The sequence below is a fragment of the Nycticebus coucang genome, chromosome 15 (assembly GCF_027406575.1).
Source record: "Nycticebus coucang isolate mNycCou1 chromosome 15, mNycCou1.pri, whole genome shotgun sequence".
NCBI classification, from domain to species: domain Eukaryota; kingdom Metazoa; phylum Chordata; class Mammalia; order Primates; family Lorisidae; genus Nycticebus; species Nycticebus coucang.
In genome coordinates, this window is record NC_069794.1 from 92841424 (window position 1) to 92859383 (window position 17960).

The 17960-nt window shown below is 40.5% G+C and overlaps 1 long non-coding RNA gene across 1 annotated transcript in view; it reads right to left on the bottom strand.

Annotated features, from left to right (window-relative positions):
- LOC128566876 (uncharacterized) overlaps positions 1–16598 on the bottom strand; it is a 93828-nt gene extending 77230 nt beyond the window's left edge. Inside the window, exons 1-2 of the long non-coding RNA XR_008374659.1 lie at positions 16381–16598; positions 9208–9282 (exon numbers count right to left, since the gene is read on the bottom strand). This is a non-coding gene — a long non-coding RNA (uncharacterized LOC128566876). The remainder of the gene's footprint in view (positions 1–9207; positions 9283–16380) is intronic.
- Between the last annotated feature and the right edge of the window lie 1362 nt (positions 16599–17960).

Genomic DNA, 17960 nt, shown 5'->3' on the forward strand with positions numbered 1-17960 from the left:
CAATACCAGGTCAGACCGTGATGTATGGAGGAAAAGAACTGAAACTAAGGTGCCTAGAGAAATACTAAAACAAAGATGTATGACATGTAGCTAAATAACTGCAAAATTCCGCTTCTGTACAATGCTTGCTTGCTACCCCACCCAATTGCACCTGGACAGCCTGCGTGCCAACCAGAATGCAGACCTAGCCTTAAAAACCCAACCCCTTAAGCACTCAGGGCTGCTCTCAGAAATACCATGTTGGGACACTGAGGCAGCTGCCGGCCAGCTCTTCAATAAAAGGACTCTGCTCTACATTCGGCTTCTTTGGCAGTGTGGCCTTTGTGGAACTCCTGAGCACAACAGTGGGTGGGGACTCAAGTTTGTATATTTTTTCCCAGCAGAGGTTCCACCACAACACCACAACTCCTTAGAACTGGATAGAAGACAGGCTGACATCAAGACAGAGTCAGGTTGTGCTATCTCACCAAGCTGGCCCTCAGAATCTCTGACTATAGCCCTGAAAGTGACCTCTGCGATGTTGCAAGGGAGAAGCCACAAGATCCAGCTCAGTGGAGAAAGGTGTTTACTTCCAGTTTCTGGGGTCTCCTGAGCCAGTTTCACACCACCAGATTTAATTACCAAACAGGTTAGTAATGTGCTTCCTAAGGCTCCCCTATTAGATTATATCTCAATCAATATTCAGAGACAACCATACAATTCAACTAAAAAAGTATAATTAACATATTAAAATTAAAGAAGCTGAAAATATTCATAGGGAGGAATCAGCAGAACTCTGAAACATGAAAAACTAGAGCAGATCAACTCCCCCAAGGGATTTCAAAGGAGATAAAACAGAAAATACCATCCATAGAGAAACTGCTGAAATGGCAGAAACTGAATTCAGAATTTGGACGGCAAATAAGATTATTGGATTGAAAGAAAAGCTGGAAATAGAAATCTAAAAATTAGTTCGGAACTTGTCTCAAGAAATTAACGAATTCACAGACAAGTCAGCAAGGATATGGACATAATGAGTAAAGATATAGCAGAGCTTAAAGAACTAAAAATGGGGGCGGTGCCTGTGGCTCAAAGGAGTAGGGCGCTGGCCGCATATGCCGGAGGTGGCTGGTTCAAACCCAGTCCCGGCCAAAAACGGCAAAATTAAAAAAAAAAAATTTTTTTTTAAAGAACTAAAAAAGGCATTTGTGGACTTTGAAATGCAGTTGAGACCCTCAGTAACAGAGTTGAATAGGGAGAAGAAAGCATCTCAGGAACTGAAGACAAGACTTTTGAACTATCCCAAGCATTCAAAGAGGGAGAAAAAAGGAGAACAACAGAATATTCCCTGAGAGAGGTATGGGATCATCCAGAAAATCAAACACCTGAATCACAGGGATTCCTGAATGAGAAGAGGATGGTTGCAAGGGCACAAATGCTCTACTCCAAGACATTATGGTGAAGAACTTCCCAAGTATTGCAAGAGACACAGAAATTCAGATAGTAGAGAGTTTGAGAACCCCAGCATGACTCAATCCAAACAAAGCAGTTCCTAGACATACTGTAGTTAATTTTGACAATGTTAATATGAAGAAAATCCTGCAAGCAGCCAGGTGTAAGAAAAATTTTACTTGCAAAAAGAAAAATGTCAGGATGACTGCAGACCTTTCAGCTGAAACTTTTCAAGCCAGAAGAGGATAGTCACCTATCTTCAACTTTCTTAAACCAATTTTAGTCTATATTCTGCTAAATTGAGTTTCATTTGTGATGGAGAAATGAAATACTTTAGTGACATCCATATGTTGAGGACATCTGCCGTAACTAGACCAGCTCTATAGGAAGTACTCAGACCCATTCTTCATAATGACCAGCGCAATGGTCCACCACCAAAGTAAATTCACCCAGAAATTTAAGAACAAAGCCTAGCTTGCACAATGGTGAAAGGGATAAAAATAAGCCTTGGATCTCTGGACCTCCAAAAAACGAGATGACCATAACTCCATCATATCTATCAATTCTCTCAATTAATGTTAATGGCTTGACTTGTCCTCTAAAGAGGCACAGGCTGGCTGGCTGACTGGATACAAAAAACTCTAGCCAGATATGCGCTGCCAAAATACTCACGTTACCTCAAAGGAGAAAACAAAACTCAAGAGTGAAAGGATGGAAAACAGTAATCCAGGCAAATGGAAAGCAGGAAAAAGCTGGGGTTGCAATCTTATTTTCATATACAATTGGTTTTAAACCAACAAAAATAAGGAAAGACAAGGATGGACACTATATACTTGTCAAGGGAAGCACTCCGTATGAAGAGATTTCAGTAATTAGCATTGCACCAAGCTGGGGCACAGAACTCCCCAAGGGGTCAACAAAAATTCCTCTGAAGAAAACTTTGTCAAGCTCAGTAAGATCTTAGCAAGAGCCTAGTGTCAGGGGGAGTGTATGCCAGCTGCTCTGCATACCTACCCAGCCTGCTGCTTTCTATTCATTCTTGTATTGAACAAATGAGTATCTGTTCAGTATTACAGGTAGTGAATGAACACAGTGAGCAAGACAGACCTAGCACTGGCCCTGCCCACACCCTGCATCATCCTCTGCAACAGACTGTGTCCCCTCAAAATTGCTATGTTGAAACTCTAATCCTAACATGATGGTATAAGGAGATGCGGCCTTAGGGAGGACTCCACCCAACAGGGTGGCTTAGTCCTTATGAATAGGATTGTAAGAACTGTAAGAAATTATTTCTGTTTGAACTACCCAGTCCATAGCATTCTGTTACACCATCCAAAACTAAGGACACCCTTTGACTACAGTCATCTTGGCAAAAACATGCAACACAGGAGAGGTGTAAACTCAAGACTGTTTGGGGTGAAAGACATGGGTGTCCATTTTCTAAAAGGAGGCCCAATCCACCTCCTCATATCCATCCTTCTTTGCCATGCAGGCCCCAAGCCAGCCATAATCCAGCACCATCTAGCCTTGAAGGATGAGCCAAGGAGTTCCTGCCTGCCCTGACAACAGCCCATCTGGCATGCATGCTCTCTCTCTTCTTGTCCAGCTGCCTCTCTTCTTTGCTAGGTGACTTTGACCAAGTCTTACGCCTTTCATTTCCCTACCTCAAACACTCAAGGTGGGCTGGAAGCAAGCTCCTTGGTCAAAGCCCAGAGACAGGACTTAATAATACCTCAGTGCAATGATCCTTTGGTCCTCTCTCCTTCTGACCCCAGAGGAGGTTTTGAGGTCTTGCAAACACTGCAGACAAAACCAACCTGAGCATCAACACCCCAGCTTGCCTCTTCTGTGAAGTAAACTACAAAACTGGCAGTCCCTTGAGATCTGAGCTGCAAAACTGGTGAGCTGTGACATCCTGTAACCTGACTCCAAAACAGCAATAAGCCCAAAGCCAAAAGTACAGACGTCTTTGCTAAAAGGTGTCTCCTTCCACAGCCTTGGCCTGAGGCCCCTGCACTCAATCCTCACTCAGTCCCCAAAGGGGCTACAGAGTTGTTGGCAGCTATCAAGCTGGCGAAGGTTCACAGGAGAGGCAGGAACTCCTTGGCTCATCCCCCAAGGACAGACGGTGCTGGAGTGTTTAGTGCCTGGCTCCCTACCACTTCTGACACCCCTGAGTCTTTATACTTCCAGGACTAATGAGAATCCCCCAAAAGCCAAGGCCATCGCCAAGCCAGGATGAGGATAGGGGAGGAGCTGATGCCTCTGCTTCAAACGGATTTCAGTGCCAAGACTTTTTCTACAACCTGTGGGTAAGTCCCATGACTGCCCCAAGCATAACTTAGGCCCTGGATCTTCTCCCGCTTCACCCACGGTCTCCTTGGTAGAGGGAAGCTTTCCAGCCCCAACTGAGGGTCTAAGAAAGGTCCATTCTTTCTTGACACCCAGGTAGACCCGGAGTAGTAGCACAGGGAAATCCCAAACCTAGGAGCAGAATGTGTGTCCAGCCTGGGGGTGCCTCCCTCCTCCTTGCCAATGACTCAAGCCACCTTCATCTGGAGCACTTACAACCCTCAGAAGCAGGAGAAGGCTTCATCCTGGGGTCCCATCCCCATCCAGAGGTGCCCCAAATCAGAGGGAAGAGCCCTGAGGATTGCAGCTTGTAGATGAGAGCTAGGTATTACAGTTAAGAACCTACTCCAAATACACACTGAAGATGTCGAGTTCTGAGTCAGCACGTAGAGGCCTGAGTGGGGCTGGAGAGCATGTCAAGGTCCATGAACTCCTGGTCCCTGTTCTCCAGCAGAAAGACGGGTCCCACGTTGAGGATGATGTACTCCACGAGGTACTCCATGAGGAAGGCACAATACCCACCTCTTGGGTAAGGGACACAATGTAACCTAGCTGCTGGTACCCTCAGATTAACCTGAAATTTTTTAAGAAATATGATTTAATAAATTTCTACTTACAAAATTTTAAATGCTGGGTTTTCTGTGTGAACGTTGAATTTGAGATGATTTAACTGGCACGAGGGTTATCTGTGAGACGTAAAAATTATAGCATAAAGAAAACAAAACGTATATATGAAGTATTATCTCTTTGTGCTCATCAAAAAGTTATTGATTGCATGAAATACACAGAGGGCTAGATTCTTAGCCCCCCATATCTTTATGCAGATGTAAATGCAGATATGCAGATACATGTATAGATAACTTGTCTCATCATGAGCTGTATGTCTATAGAGGTAGAGGTGTAGACACATTGGCACAGACAAACCTATGTAACTTGTCTCTTCATAAGAGCTAGAATGAGAACTAAAAGTAATGAGAATTTAGCTGAATATGATTAATGAGCAGAGTATATTAATTCTCTTGATGCTTGACTATGATACAAAGTATGTGTTGTATTTAAAATATTTTATAATTGTTCCTATGTTAACCGTTAGGCCACATTTGTATTTTTGATGCCTTAATTTTCTTTTATTGTTTATAAAATAAAAATATTGAAAATCCAAACATTTATGAATGCCAGACATGATTCTTTAAAAACCATCAGAACATGGCAGCAGTCATTTTTACCCAATAAATAAAGCGGTGAAAGAGGAAGGAAGAAGAGAAAAGAAAACAGGCCCATGTAGAACAAAGTGGGCAGCAGCGGTGGTGGCACGTAGGGAACCAGCGGGCCCAGTGTGTCCAGGTGGGCCTCAACCTGGACACCAGGTATGCAGGGGCTGGCGAAGGTGGCCCAACAATCCCAGTGAGCTCAGCCACTGCGGCAGCCAGGAAGAAGACAGCTCAGCTACTCAGGAGTGTGCTGGGGGTCTACAGAAGCAGTGCTGAGAGTCCCTGAAACAAACATGCCCATTTCCAAAACGTGCCAAGTGGGGTCACCACACTGGCAGATATTCCTACAACATCCCCTCAACCTACTGGATAGCCAGGCAGTCCCTCCTAGAGTGGCCGGTGGCTGCCCAGCTGACCTGGTCATGCTCACGTGCCCTGGCAGTACCAGCAGGGACTCCACTGCAGCACTCCATCCAGGGCCAGTCCCAGGAGTGGTTCCTCCTGCACCCTGTGCCCTGCAGGCCCAATGCCCATGGCTGCAGCTGCTGCAGTACCAGAGGGTCTGCTTTCAACACTGTATTATTATTAAGAGCAGGGAATTTTTTCCCCTCCTATGAAAATACAAAAAAATAACACACTGGAAGGAGTGGTAGAGTTGGAAGATTTGTAATTGTCATTTTCTACAATTAATAGGTTTGGGCAGGAATCTTCATTAAATGTTAAAGCAAGAAAGGAAAGTCCATTGGGAAGCAGGGTGTGTTTATGGTCCACAGGGTTGTTCCCCAAAAATCTGTGGGTCATTAGTGGTCAAAAATTTTCATTATAATAAATAAGCATCTAATACCGTATTGTACATATATAAATTTTAATTTTATTTTATTTTTTAGCATGTTCCATATTTTCACTGGATTGGTCACAATTCTATTTCCTTCCCCTTTTCTTCTGTTAATTTGGGAATTTTACTCTGCTTTCTGATTCTGCTTATAGATAGCTCCCTGTTTCTAACACACTTAAAAAAACTTAAATTTTTCTCTATACAAAATAAAAAAAAATAAAGTGATAGATATGGTAATTACCCCAAATCATTATAGTACACATGCAATGAAACATCATGTTGTACCCAATAAATGTTACAATTATTACGTGTCCATTATAAATAAAAAAATTAATGCAAAAAAGTTAAAAGTTATCTTAACAGGTTGTATTTTATAGTTATACTCTTAGATAAAGCTCCAAATGTTGTGTAAGATTTAAAGTAATTATTAAATTTCATAAAATTCCTGGAGATTATACAAATTAACCACTTCCCTTTCATGGAGTTTGTTTTTTTGTATGTATCTTTAGAATGAATTTATTAAGCACAAAGGAAAATAAGTCTCTTTAGTTTAGAATTTTATCTTGCTCTAGCCAAAACAGTATTATACGCTTTGATCAAAGCCCTTAATCATTATAATTCATTCCAAATAATAGGACTGCCTAGATCTGAATTCATAAGATAAAGACTGAACCACAGGTTCTATATTTACAAAAAAGATGGTATAAAAGCATTTTTAGGCCATGTATTATGGCTCAGACCTATGATCCCAGCACTGTGGGAGCCGAAGGTAGGAGGACCCCTTGAGGTCAGGAATTTGAGACCACCCTGAGCAAAAGTAAGACCTCATCTCTACTAAAAAGAAAGGAAAAAGGGAAAGGGGAGAGAAAGTGGGGAAGGGGGAGGAGAAGGTTAGTGGAGGGGGAAGGATCAGAGCAGAGGGGAGTAGGGGGGAGGAGGGGGGTAGTGAAGGAAGAGGGGTAGAGGGAGAGGGGGAGGGGAGAGAGTTCCTATAAGTCCAACTTCACTTATGCTTTAGAGTTCCTAAAAAGTAGAAAAATAACATCATATAAGGGAGGGGTAAAGGGGTGGTGAGAGGGGTCGTAGAGAGGGGAAAGGAGGAGGGGCAGGGAGGGAGAGGGAAAGGGAAAAGAAAGGAAGAGACATTAGCCAGGCTTCGTGGCCAGCACCTGCATTCTAGCTACTTGTGAGGGTGAGGCAAGGGATCACTTGAGCCCCGGAGTTTGAGCCTGGAGAGTGAGCTAGCCTAATGGCACGGCACTGTAGCCTGGCATTAGCCTAGGCTAACATAGTAAGAGACTGTCTCAAAGAAAAAAAAGAACTTTCAGTTTCTGTCTCTAGAAATTGAAACAACGGTTTCACATAATAATATTTAGCCAAACTATTTTTTTTAATTTATCCTAATTCAAAATCCTAATCCTTTTTAAAGCTAGTTATGATCTGCTTAAGTAAAATTTTATGACCCACTGGTCTTCATCTGTAATTTGAAAAACACTAATTTTATCAGGAATGACAATCATTTTCTATAAAAGTCTTGGTAGTAAAATACTTTAGTTTTTGTAGGCCACATATGGTCTCTGTTGTAAACACACTATTCTACAACAGCGGGGTAAAAGCAGCCACGGACACTATACAAACACACAAGCATAACTGTATCCCTATAAAACTTTATTTACAAAACAAGTGGTATGCTGGATGGTCTGACGCCGCAGTCTGGATTACTAACCTCTGGCCTACGGTATACTGAGCTACTCTACAATGAGCACTTACAGCAGTAATAACTGCACATTATTGATATAACACCTACTCAAACATTTGCATGATGTACCCAACTACTTGAGAGTATGCAGGTACACTGCCTCACTGTACAATGCCAATCCTTCCCTACATTACTCTGGACATAAGAGATGCACTGTTAATAAGTTTTACTTTATGGTTAATGACTTTTTGCAATATTTAACACAGTACTTACCCTCATCCATATTATACTTACCTTCATTCATTCAATCAATAGATAGGATAACTACTTATGTAAACTATAGGAACAATTTATAGTTTTATGCCAGAAGGGATTAATCATAGTTCAAAAATGAAAGACAGCAATTGTGAAAAAATTTGTAATAATAAAATTACTAATAATCTGAAAACATTTACATTTTAAAAAGTAATCGTTTCTGAACTCCACAGCAAACAGTAAATAACACATCATCACCTCTATTCCAAAGGAAGAATACGCTCTCCACCTCACTGTTAGCTTGAATACCCCTGAACTACTGTCTCATGTTTAAGTTACTATTGGACAGCAGCTTAGGACCTTATGTCTTATGTATTTTTTTTAATTTATGTGTCTTTAGAATGAATATATTAAGCACAAAGGAAAGGTGTCATACACCTTTTAGAGGGCAGGACAATAGACAAATGCAATTTTGAACTATGTTTCTTATTCTAAGCAATCTATAATTTTCTTTCTACTTCATCTCCAAATTATTGAAGAGGTGACCATGAAGAAAAACTTACCTTTCAGATTGAAGCCTAGTGTTTTTACAATTAAATCCTGAGTCTGGGCTCAGTGCCCGTAGCACAGTGGTTATGGTGCCAGCGACATACACCGAGGCTGGCGAGTTCGAACCCAGCCTGGGCCAGCTAACCAATGACAACTACAACCAAACAGTAGTCGGACGTTGTGGTGGGTGCCTGTAGTCCCAGCTACTTGGTAGACTGAGGCAAAAGAACCGCTTAAGCCCAAGGGTTTGAGGTTGCTGTGAGTTGTGACTCCATGGCACTCTACCGAGGGCGACATCACAAGACTCTGTCTCAAAAAAAAAAAAAAAAAAAAAAAATCTTGAGTCTGTTCCTTTGCTGCCTAAAATTATCTAACATCAGCACATTCCAATTTTGTTATATTTCAGAAAACAAACAGTAGCACTTGCTGAAGTTCAAAGCAAATGAGTTCAATCTGCAGAACTCAAAAGTTTTAAAACGGCTCAAGTAAATGCAATAGATAGATGTTTCAAGGCTCACACACTACTTTAATAAGAGGAACTCACTCAGGTTTCTTAGTAGGAACCGCTCAAAGTTCTCAGTACCCACATAATGCTAAGGCTTACAAGAAAGGAAAAGGGATCCAGGTGCTGACTGAAGAACTGAATAGCTCATGATGCCTTTTAGTGCAACACAAGCAACGAAAGAGTAGGCTAAGGACAATGAATGTGACTTCAGTTATGAATGTGCTGAACTGAAACACTCGAAAGGGTAGTACGTTAGGGCACTGAAAATGCCAGTCTGACCTCAACAGAAATGCCTGAGATAGAGATAAAAGTTTAAGAGTTGGCATTTACAAACTATAGTAGAAACTATGTTGAAATCTAGCCATTATACCTGCAGCCAAGTTGTCATATCTTGTCAACGGTTGGTCATTGCTTTAAGATCAACTTCATTTATGCTTTCAAGTTCCTAAAAAGAAAAAAATAACATCAAGTAGTATAGACATCATAAGATGAACTTTCACTTCAGAAAATCCTTATTTTAGTACAATGATTATTTTTGTCAAAGCATGACAAGAGATCTCACACTGAAAATCAAAAATGATTAAAAACAGTAACATCTAGCTTTAGAAAAAAATGTAAAGAAAGTAGACCATTTCTTCTAGAGGGTACGACAATAGATAAATGCAAATGTTTTGAAAATAATACTTATTTTTTCAGTAATTCTAATAAAAATTTGCCCTACGGAATAAATCAGGTAAATGTGCAACAATATATATGAGGATGATCAACAGAACAACCTAAAGCAAATAGAAAATGTGAAAAGTTTCTAATCACGCAAGAAAATCTGTGCATACAATAATTATACAGAGTGCCCATGCGAACTTTAAGGACACCTTTACATGTTTATGGAAATATGGCCACATAAGGTTTAAAAAGTCATAATAAGAATATATATACTACTTCCCCCAAAAATATATTTAAGTATAGAAAAACATAAGGCCATACAATAAAATACTTATTTCCAGGTGATAGATCAGAAATTATTATGCTTTTTATTTCTGACATTATTTTCTACCTTGTCTATAATGAATTATTTGTAAATTTTGATCAATAAAAACAATCAAATGTGAAAACTAAACAATAGTGTTATACCTTGTTGAAAAAGTAACTCGTACGTTACATCGTGCCAAAAATCTGATAGTTTTCTCAGTAACATTCTTTCCCTACACATTTCCACCTCCAGTTCCCTACACCAACACATGAATTTCACTGGTCCCTATATTCTATTATGTAATGGATACGTCTTATCCACTTCGTTTTTCACCACCCAACCAACCACTACTTTCATTTAGGGCAACTGTTATCTCTTACATGGATTAATAAAAAAGTCTTCCAATAGGTCTCCCAGCCTCTACCTCCAGCCTCTCTAAACCATCCTCTACTCTTTACTAAAATTAATGCTTTAATATAAAAATATGATCATATCACAAAATGACAACTGGCTTCACATTGCACTACTATCTACTTTTACCCACTTCAATTTAATGCCACATAGCAGAGACATTTGTAAGGTAGGGAAGTTTCAGGGGTAGACAGGGTCTTTCTGCTGTCCCTATCAACGCAGAGCTCAGCCCTTCAAGAAACATGGCAGTTTTATAAAGGGCCAATCAGGTCAATAGATACAAAAGCACTCAAGAGAGCTATAAACAAAATGTGAGGACAAAGTATGATTAGGAAGTCATTTATGAGAACATGAGCACAAATCTTAGTTCTAGAATTAAGAGTTTGTTTCCCTTTTCTCAGCAAAGTAATTTTGAACTATAAAAAGCATACCACTAAGTATTTTCAAATATGACTCTACATCGTACTATAAATAAGACACACATCAAATTATTACATTAAGTCCTAAACTGTTTTGAGATAAACAGTAAAAGGTGCATGATTTCAAGACATCAGTTAATAGCAGCAGCCAGATATCCAAGCAAACTAACAGGCTATGGCACTGTCTGCCAGTTAGATCAAGAACAGTTACTTCTACATAGAACACTGTAGCTACCGTAACACACTGAATGGATCTGAGTTATAAAACAGATTACCCCTCTTAGTATGTGACTTAAACACAGGGCTTGGCTAAATTATAATCCAAGAACCCTTACATTTCTCAAAAAATCTTTATCTGAATTTATATTGAATTTTCCCCCATAATTAAATAAAATTATAGGCTGTAAAACCCAATCAGTGTGAGATAATTTTTTTAAAAAACATTATAAAACATTCAAAAAAAAAATCTAAAAGTTGGGTGGCGCCTGTGGCTCAAAGGAGTGAGGTGCTGCCCCATACGCGGAGGTGGCAGGTTCAAATCCAGCCCCAGGCAAAACTGCAAAAAAAATAAAATAAAATAAAAAATAAAATCTAAAAGTTGAGAGAATATGAAGACTTATCTACCCATCACCCAGCTTCAAGAGTTATCAATTCCAGGATACTCTTGTTTCATCTCTCATTTATTCACCTTCTAGTTCTCTCCCCATCCAGTTTCTCTCTCCCCTAAAAACTAAATTTTTTACAAGAAATTCCAAGCTGGGTGTGGTGGCTGACACCTGTAATCCTAGCATTTGGGGAGTCTGAGGGGAGTGGACTGCTTGAGTTCAGGAAGCCTGAAAAAAGCCTGAGACCAGCCTGATAAAAGCAAGACTCCTTTTCTACTAAAAATAGAAAAGCTAGCTGGGTGATGTGACAGGCACCTCTTGTCCTAGCTACTTGGAAGACTGAGCTAAGAGTCTGAGGTTGCTGTGAGCCATGACACCACTGCACTCTATCCAATGCAACAGGGTGACAGTGAAACTCCGCCTTAAAAAAAAAATCCAGATATATAACTTTATTCATAAACCTATCAGCATGTTCTAGAATTAGAAAATACCTTTTCACATCTAAACATTTAACAATAATCTCTTAATATCAAATATCTACTCATTGTTCAATTTTCCTCAGTAGCCTTTTTTTAAAATAATTTATTCAACTCAGAAACCAAATAAGACTCAAAATCAATTTGCTGATATTTTTCTTATTTCTATAGATTCTTACTTCTCCCTATTCCCTTTATTACAATTTATTTGTTGAAGGAAATGTCGTGGGAAGATGAGGCCCAATGGAGAGAACAAATAAATACCCAATTACCGTATTTAAGAGGAGAAAGGCTTTACTCAGCCGGTGGAGCTACAGCAAATCTAACAATCTCAAAATGGCCACGCTCCCCGACTGGCTTGGTCTCTCCCTTTTTATCTCCAAAAAGTTCTATCCCATGGGTACCTTTCTCATTGGTCAGTGTGAAGCAAGCCAGAGAACCTGCTCCAGCCCCCCACAGAACTACAGGATTTCACAGAAACAGAAATTTCCAGGTCCCAGAAAGTTAAGTCCACAAATTGCGAAGAGCTGAGTCACCATGGGGAGGACTTTGCAGGTGTATCCATGGGGTCTCCTTGAGAAGACCTCTGTTCTCCTAGAACTCACCCTTCCCGGGTATCCCCTCTCAAAAACACTTGTTAATTTGCTTATGCAGTTCCCAGCACTCCGGGTTTTCCTGACATCTTCATGGTGTTAACATACCTCCCTGTCTCCACTGTTGCCTATGAACTGGCAGTTAGATCTAGAAGTTGGATTATATTCCAGTTCAATTTTCTGGCAAGAATTCTTCTTGCGTGATGTTTCATCAGGAGTCATATACCTGCTTGTTTCTCTTTCTGTGAGGTCAGCACCTAGTGGTAATCAATGGCTAGATCAGGGGTTCTCAACCCCAGCGATTTTGCCCCTGGGAAGCATCTGACAATGTCTGGACACATTCTTGGTTGTCACAACTGCAAAAGTCAGTCCTACCAACATCTAGTGGGTAGAGGCCAGGGATGTTGCTAACACCCTACAGCACAAAGACAGTCCCGACAAGAAACTGGCCCAAATGTTAATAGTGCCAAGGCTGAGGGGTTCTTGAGCTAGACCCATAAATTCAACAGTGGCTGCAGATCTTCTAATTCTACCATTTCCTCTTCATTTATTAGCTGGACTATTTCTATAAAGAGACACCTCTCCTGAACAATTGTATGAAGGTGGTATAAAAGACCAGAAAGTGCCTCCGCCCTTTTACTTAGCACTTTTCAAAATAAGAAGCTGATTCCTTTATACCCACCACAGATAACCAATGAACATTCTGTCTCAATACCACTGTGACTTCACAGACTTCGTGTTGATATGTTTCAGTCCACTGTAGTTATTTTTATTGACAGTCAAATTACTTTATCTGTGGCCAGTGGAAGACTCTTCAAATTAGCTCCAGAGTCCTTCTGACACTGAGCCAGCAGGTCTTAGGCAACATCCTTGCTTTCTAATATTTACAAGATTGTTCCTTTGAGTAACAAATGGTGTTTAAAAGACCACAATGTAGATATGCAAATCTAATATCACTTTCTTCCTCTAACCTTTCAGACTGTTAGTTCTCAGGCAATGAAATCCTACCAAATTGTTAAAAAAAAAAGTTTTATTAAGCACTCATTGAAATCATGTGTGACAATTCCATAACTCACATAAAATCTTACAATATACTGGCATAATAAAATATTACATAATGAAAAATACATAATAAAATGTATTTTCATTCTATAATGAGATTATACTCTCAAGTATGATAAATCATTATTTATATATTGAAATAACTGATCTTAATCTGAAAAGTTCATAAATTAAGATGAAATAAAAAGTAACTCAATTCTAACTAATCTCCAATGGAGAAGGTGTTATCAAGGAGACAGTTCTTTTGGAAAACCATTCAAAGAAATGTTATTTTTTGTTTAAGAAGATAAAATTCCTAAGATAATCTCCTAGAACAATAACACAACTTTCTGACAACCAGCATTAGTGGAGATCTGATTCTGAATCACAATAATGTGTGGTAAAAATAGAGACCAAGATATAGCATGAGTAGCTAAGCCTTTTATCTGGACATAGTATATGAACAGCAAACATATCAACCAGATTAATAAATATTTAGCACAGAGCCAGGCATACAGTACGTTCTCAACAAATGCTATGTGAAAACAGTTTGCATACCTCCTTTACTTCCATAAAAATGCCTACAAATTCTTCATTGATGGCTAAACTACGTTCAGTGTCTCCACGTAAATTTCTTCGAGTCCACAAACTATTTTCAACAAAAAAGGTCGAAAGTGCCTTGAGAGCTTCCAACATTTTCTACACAACAGGTAACAGGAAAAAAATCATTGAAACTGACTTTTAAATGTTTCCTAATCTTAAGCTAAAATGTAATGAGATCATTTCCTTTTCTTTTTTTTTTTTTTTGAGGTCATTTTCAAGTAATGTATTTCCATTAAAACAATACAAAAAAAATGGGCTAACCTTCAAATTACTGAATGGTAAAGTTTATCTCCAGAAGACAGTAAGTAAGGTATACTTATTGTGCATAACACATACGTATGTGTGTGGTCATTCACTGCAAAATTACTTGGAATTGCACAGATTGCAAATCATATAAATGTCCATGGAATGATATATCCATTTACTAAAAAGAGAAATTTCTCTATGTAGTTACATGGTATGAGTTTTGAGATATGGTAAGTGAAACACCAAGGTAAATTTATAATACTAGCTATTACAACATAAAAAGGAGCACACACGTGCATATTTGGAAGGATCTACATAAGAATAAGCACCACTGGCAGCCTCTAGACAAGGACCTGAGAAACTGGAAACAGAACTCACAAAGAAAAGCCTCTCTGAAGGGACTTCTGAACTGAAGCCTGAGTGGTAGACAACAGCCAGTCATGGGGACCAAGCCTTCCCCAAACAGAGGAAGTGAGTACGAAGACCCTAAAGCAGTAGAAAGGCCAGTGTGACTAAAGGCATGGGAAACTATTAAGGTGCTAAGCAGCAGTACACACTATATGTTTAAAAGTTTATTTCAGCTTTGTAAGGAGAATGAATGGTTAAGAGGTCCAAGAAAGAAAGCAGGTAGGAGAAAATTAAAATCCAAGCAAGATGTGATAGTGGCTTAGACCAAGATGGCAGCAATGCAGATGAAAAAGATATTCCGGGCAGCGCCTGTGGCTCAAAGGAGTAGGACACCAGCCCCATATGCCGGAGGTGGCAGGTTCAAACCCAGCCCCAGCCAAAAACTGCAAAAAAAAAAGAAAAGAAAATGATATTCCAAAAACATGTTTTTCAAGGTCAGACCTAGAGGATGTGTTAATGGATTAGAAATGTCAGAAATGACAGGAACCAAAATTACTTACATGCTTCTTGTTTTTTCTTGTAGAAAAATGATGTTCTTTACTAACTGAGGGTGAAACCAGTTTAGGGAAAAGTCCCCAGTTCTGCCCATGTTATATGTCTGTGATGTCAACCAGTATCTAGTGGAGGTATAAATAGCTGATTCTACAAATCCTGGAGTTACATAGGATGTCAGGAACAGAGTTATAAACTAGAGAGTCATAATGCTTTTTGGTACTTAAACAAGTACCAAAAGTTAAAAGCTGGAAAGAACTTGTAACACTCCTGCCCACGGAACTCCTGCCCAAGTTGTTCTTAACTTAAGAACCAGTTAAGTTCTTTTGGAACTTAACCCAGCTGCACTCTCCATACCTGATTTTGCTCAGGATTAAGAAAGAGATGATGTTACATATAGTAGCTGCATTAAATGAGATAATACATAAGACATTAAATAAAATGCATGATAAAATTAACATTTGTTATGCAACAGTAAGTGCTGGGCACTGTGCTAAGAGATTCTCTCAGAGTCCTCACAACCACCATGAGAAGTTACTAGCTGTGTTCTCAATTCCTAAACAGAAGCTCAGAGAACTTAAGAGACTTATTCAAGTCATAGTGCACTTATTTAGGGGCTACATCTTGTAGTTAGTGGCCAAGGCCCTTCTTTCTTATTCATTACACTGTAATGTTTTGTTTTGTTTCTTTACACACGGGAAGCAAAGTCTTACTGACATCTTATTTTCAGTTACCTCTAGATTCTCTGCAACGCTCTCATTTCCACATACCTTTTTTTTTTTTATGTGACATTGGCATGGCCAATGAACCTAGCCACTCAGGGACACAGAAGAGATAACTGGGTGGCTGGAAAGTTCAGCTCAAGTTTCTGGAGGTCCTTGGGAGAGCACGTGGACAACATATCTTGGAAAGAAATACACCCTGACCCCATAAACCCTGCACTGCGTTTAGCTATGAGCAAAACTGGTACTTATGACTTCACGTGAGCCATGGGCAGAAGTGTTAAAAGTTCTTTCCGGCTGTGGCTACTGTCACTTGTCATGGAAATGCTTTCTCACCCCGGACCACTGTTCTCAGGTTCCTGCCACTCCCCACTCGGCTGCCTCATCTTGGAACCTGCCCGGTGCTCTCAGACCCCCTCCCCGGAACCTCCGGCGGTGGACCGGCGCCACGGTCCACTGACCCCATCCAAAGAGTCTTCAAGGAACCTTTCTAAGCAGGGAGAGCACCTGAGAAACCTCTTCGCCTTTCCGGGGGCTCCCGAGCTCCCGCTTCTCACCCGCTCCGCCCCTGCTGACAGCGCCGCCAGATGGACGCAGCCGCGCGGCCCGGTTACCCTGTGGTTGTCCCGCCTCGTCGCCAGGATCTTATGCAGCCTGTGGGACAATGGGTTGTTGGATGGCGTCGAAGTCCCGCCTATCCCATTCCTGAGGCCGCTGGCCGTCCCGGAGGCCACACTGACACCAATTCCCGGCAGCCCTGGGTCTTAACGCAGCGACCGCCAGATCAGCCGAACCGCCTTCGTGCGCGTGCGCCCCTTGATCTTGTGCGCCTGCGCCCCTGAACCCGCACGTGCGGATCCTAGCGCGCATGCGCCCCAACCCTAGCTGCCTCCTCCCGGGGACCCCGCTCAGGCTCTAGTAGCGCGAGGGGTGGAGTCGCGGGAGGGCGGGGCTAGGTCCTCACGTGGGAGGAGGAAATTGATGATTCAAAGATAGCTAAATCCTTGATATAGTTAATGGACTTGTTGATTCTTAACCTTTTGAAGAGTTGTTTTCATTCCCTTACTAGAGCTGAAGCAGCCGTGTTCATCAGTCCTGGGAGGAAATGATTATGTATCCTTTGCGCTGGGGGTGCGTTTTTATGAGGATGTGACAGTGGGAATCATTTAATCAGCACACCTGTGGAAAATTTCCCAAAGCCTAAGTGTGTGCACCCAGGGCTGAACTCTTACACGATTGTGAGGAGATGCAGGGGGCACTGAGATTTTTCTGATTATTACCTTTTACTGTTTATCCGATAACTATTGATCATGAAAAAATGCATGTTGAGCAGGCGCTGGAAATTGTTATGAGCAAACAGCTAAATATACATTGTGAACTATTGAACTAAAATAAGGCAAACTAGCATTTGAATTACAACGACAGTCATTTCCCCGTCTGACAACATTTCTTCCTTACAGTGCTCCTAACCTGTTCAGGGTTAAGCATCTCTGCCGGTTATTGGGACAATGTTTAGAGTTCCTCTGTAGCTTAAGTGCTTTAATGAACAATTTAGGACAGATGAAGAGCGATGAATGCACCCTAACGAGTTCTATCAAAAGATGCCCTTGCAAATCTAGCAATGAGCATATCTACTGTCATCCATGAGGCAGAATCCTCTAATTTATATGGTGCAGGGATTGTGAAAGTTAGAAATGAGGTCAGGGAGGCTGGCTGTGAGGAGCTACTGGTACCATCACTTTTGTTTTTGGGGTTTTGTGTGTTTGTTTTTTTCTTGTTTGTTTGTTGGATTTTTTTGCTCGTAATTTCTATTAGATTACATTTTCATGTCAACACACACCCTTGGCTGATGTTGGTAAAAGTAGACCCTTAATGTTTTTGTGTGTAATTTGAGCTTTTTCCTCCCCCTGCCATACTTTATATAGTCGTGGCTTGTCTTGAAGGAAAGAAAGAAAAAAAGGTTGAATGGCTTTTTGAGGGCTGGCATTTATACAAACCTGGTAGAGACTTCTAAAGCTGAAATTCTGTCAGAAGGCAGACATGACTTTTCTTTTAAACTGCCAGCCTACTTTATTTTGTCAATCAGAAAACTCTTAAATGGTCTGCAAAGATACAATCTACTGAGTACACGAAATGG